This window comes from Hippocampus comes, unplaced genomic scaffold, assembly GCF_001891065.2.
Source record: "Hippocampus comes isolate QL1 unplaced genomic scaffold, H_comes_QL1_v1.1 scaffold142, whole genome shotgun sequence".
NCBI classification, from domain to species: Eukaryota; Metazoa; Chordata; class Actinopteri; order Syngnathiformes; family Syngnathidae; genus Hippocampus; species Hippocampus comes.
In genome coordinates, this window is record NW_017805482.1 from 934,251 (window position 1) to 938,585 (window position 4,335).

At 42.7% G+C, this 4,335-nt stretch overlaps 1 long non-coding RNA gene across 1 annotated transcript; it reads right to left on the reverse strand.

Annotated features, from left to right (window-relative positions):
• Nucleotides 1–2,327: 2,327 nt before the first annotated feature.
• Nucleotides 2,328–2,931, reverse strand: LOC109519405 (uncharacterized). The gene is made up of 2 exons (XR_002168958.1): nt 2,587–2,931; nt 2,328–2,399 (listed from the first exon to the last, which is right to left on the reverse strand). It is a non-coding gene; the product is annotated as an uncharacterized LOC109519405 (long non-coding RNA).
• Nucleotides 2,932–4,335: the final 1,404 nt, after the last annotated feature.

Consider the following 4,335-nt stretch of genomic DNA (forward strand, 5'->3'; position numbering starts at 1 on the left):
TGTTTGTCTTTCATTGTTCTTTTCCATTTTGTTGTTTTAAACGGGTGATGAGAAGGGGCACACACACACACACACACACACACACACACACACACACACGCACACACACACACACACACACACACACACACACACACACACACACACACACAAACACATGCACTGTTGGGTCAAAAATAATCCAAATTGGGTGAAACAGCTGACACAGCACTGGGTCCAAAAGGGAACCAGCCAATGCTGGGTTATGAATACCCAGCACATTGGGTTGGGGATTCGATGCAGCGTGTTGGGTCAAGATATTGATCCATCAACGATTTAAAAACTACCCATACTGATAAGTTAAAGCTATCGAGAAATCATACAAATTTTATGAACATTTTCTCCTGTCAGGGTCCCCAACTCCTAACAGTAGGTTGGTGTTACCCATTGAGCCATGCAGCCACCTGTAATATTTTCACATTCATTTTTAGTCAACTTTTGTACACAACTCAAAAGTGGCGACCACCTACAGCTCTTCAGCCCGCCCAAATTCAATCTTCAACCCAATCTGTGGGTCCAAATGATGAACCCATTCTTCAGTAAAAGTAACCCTATCGATTTGAAATCCACACTTACCCAGCGAGTGGCTGCGGAAAACAACCCAGCATCTTTTTTTATTTTTTTAGTGTACACACGCTAAAAAAAACAACAACAACAAACACCTCAGGATTGAAGACAGTTTCTCTTAACACCACAGGACTTCACACAAAATGCACAATATACTCATCACTTTACTCCGAAGTTCAACCGCTGGTTGGATTTTTCGCCCTGCTCAGGGATGGCCTTGTTAGCTTGAACAAATGGAGAGAAACAGTCAGTCCACACACATACACACAATATGTCTATATAGATGTATAATTATACACAGGTGTTTGCGTATGCGTCTGTAAGTGTACAGGTATATACGTATGTATATCAATACAATATTGCACTCTTTTCTTTTACGTCGGCTTCACTCTTCCTAAAATAAACAACGTAATTATAAGCCTCTTTTGCGACAAAACGATGCATCAAAGCTGTAACGGAAGCCCCCTCCGGCATTTATCCGTCTTTGCCTTTTTCCATGGAACCAAGCGGAAGACTATTGCTGCAACCGTGTGCGTTTCGATGTGTCGACTGCATCGCGCAATCAGATCATTGAAGACGAGACGTCTGGTTTAAAATACGTTATTTGTCTTGACGGCGACAATAGCCGTTACGGCTCTGAGACCACCTCCAGGAAATTGGACTGTCAGAGCCGTTTATAAAGAACAGCGTTGCAGAAAAATGTCGGCTTTTAAAGACACTACCCCCTGTATTTGCAGCATCTATTCTCTCGGTGGATATTTATTGCGGTAAACACAAAGAATTGGGTTATAAAAATACGTTTCAAAGCAGCTGTTTAAATAAAAATGGACACAAAGGGATGACTCGCACAAGCATACCGGGGAGAAAAAAAAAGTACAAGAGAGGAGAATTGAAGAAGTGAGGCGCAGGGATGATTTGAGGCCTACAAAATACGCCGCAAGAAGCGTCATGAAGGCTAGCATGTCGCCCGTCTGGCTCTACCTGTCCCGTTAAGACGTCAAGCTGTCAGCTTTAATGGAACTTGTGGGGGTTAAACACAGTGCAAAGTGTATGTGGAGCTATCTGCGACGTTCAGACGGGAAAAGGCGCCTCCTGATAAAATGAGAGAAGTTTATCACAACTTGAGCAGAGGAGGAGACACCCTCGTTTCCTGCTTATGCAAATGACCCAACTTCGCTCACTCATTTTGGCGACAGACTTGAAACTTCATCCAAAGGTATATATCAAATTATAAATATATTTCAGTATTGTTGTAAAACAATATACACTTAGGGAGGGTTCACTCGGATTTGGCCGATCGCTTGTGTGGCAGGCTTTGGAAGCGCTGAAACACTGAACAGATGGACATAAAAATCATCCTGAAACTTCCCCCCCGAGATTCCCTGACTGATTTTTTTCTGAGTAGCGATGAGTTACACCAAAGACAAACGGCACAAAAAGACCGGATGTGTTGCAGTTAGTTTGTTTAATTTTGCCAAAGAACATTTTTGGATATCCTCAACTACATTTTTCTTTTCTAGAATTAGCATTTCAGATAGATGCAACGTTATCGTGTGCCTAGGAGAAATTATGTCACTTGTGCCATTACTGATATCTACACTTCTGATATCTTACCAATCATTTGGAATCTGCATCAGATAGCGATCAGAATTGTAGATATCTACAAGTTGATTCTCTCCCCGCTTCAAGATATCTGTCTGATATCTACAAATTGGGTCTGACTGATCATAATCCCACATCAAGATATCTTTAACTCACCTCAGATACTAAACGCAAGGTACAGTCGCAGATATCTTTAATTCGATTGCCCCCATGCACGTGAATGGCAAAAATGACATCATTTGATCATCACGCCCATGGCCAATCTGAATGCAGATACCAAGTTCAGATTTGCTGAGGCATTTTTTTGCCATCAGAAATCTCATGTGGGTTCACAACTACTCGGAATTATTTTCCAGATGTCTTGATTAAAAAATAAACCAAACACAAGTTTATCTACGATGGTTCTGGATAGTTAAAATCATTTTCTCATCGTATGCACATTTTTTGTCTGAAATCGTATATTCTGCTGTAATGAGGTGGATATACAGGTTGATTGTACCTTCTGCCATCTAGTGGAAGAGCATTGAATTGTTTTGCCTGTCACTATACATCGTTGCGATAGACAGACGACCAATTTTTTTGTCGCAAATAAATCAAAATTTGCCGACCGATGAAGTGAAATAGGATCATTTCCCGTGGCCCACGAAGATTTCAGGTACTTGGAGTCCCCCTTCCATCTCGATCATGCAACGGGACAAATCTTAAACCGTTAAACAGCTGCTTTTGAACGCCTTGGAGCAAAAAGAACATATCTTGGTGTTTGTGCCACTCCACGCACATGCCCCGATAAGTCACGCAAAAAAACTAAACAAAACCTTTTCTGCAAACGGGCACCGCTTATCCAAACTAGTACAGTCTGCATCCTCGTGCTTGGAAATGCAGCCGTCCGCATTGCTTTGATCCCATCGCATCCATCCAGACCGTTGCCATGGCGAGTGATCGTGTACTTGCTTCACCCCTCTCCCCCGGCGCCACGCGCATGTTAACAACTCCCGGCAGGTGTACGTCCATGAATGGCGAGCCTTGTCTCCCAGCTCGCCCCCGCCCTGGGAGCCATCATTCTTTTCAAAGAAGCAGCTCTGTCACATCCCCGACAAGACAAAACAAAACATCCCTTAGATCCAATCCAGCCAGTCCCTTCACTTTTGGTAAGAGAAACCACTGCGGGGGTGTCGGGGGGGGGGGCGTTTTCAATCCTCTTCAATGCTGTTGAGCGGCTTTTTGTGCAGGTTTGCATGCTTTCTTAATCCATGAACTGCACAATGACCTCAGGTTCTATGGGATGCATACAGTATGGGGGTAAGGGCATTATTTGTTCTCACTGCTGGTCAGTGTCCACTGAACACCCCCCTTTGCCATACTCAAGGCCCACCTGCCTCATGTCTTCACAACATCCTGCCTGAGTGGCAATTTGGGCTCCCTGTGGCTGAAATGAAACAACCCCTTGAAGACATACACAAACACACACACACACACACACACACACACACACGCACGCACATCTGACGACATGTGAAAGAGGAAATGTCCCCATCCATCCTTCCATCCATGTTCTACCAAAACTACTTGAACAATTCAACACAAAAGGCCATTGAACACCATTTTGTACATTTTAACTTTTTTTTTTTCTTAAAAGACAATAATACACCTTTTTTTTCGGAGAGACGGCTTTTGTTTGTTCAAGTTTCCATCGTCTTTGGGTCATTGATGGTTGAATTGTTAAGTTTTTGTTCCAAAAGAGCAGCCATCCACTCACCAGAGAGCCGTTGATGTCAGGATGATGGGCGCTTGCTTCCACGTAGGCTCCCAAAGTCCTCCACGGTCCACGAACAGGGAATGTTGGACTGGTGGACGGCAGTTAGTAAATGAAACTTCCTGACCTCTATGTATATTTATTTCACACGGAATGACTTGTTTTTCTTCTTAAATGTTGTTTTCTTTAAAATTAAAGACCTTGGGTGTTACCCACAAAATAACAACGCTGTTCATGAAAGAAAAACACGGTGGTCACAGAAAATAACTTGTAATCATAAATAAAAATAGCAATTAAAGTTAAACAATGAAACTCAGACATTGCTTTGAATTGTGGGTCAAAAAAAAAAAATTGACCATTAGGACATTTCCAAC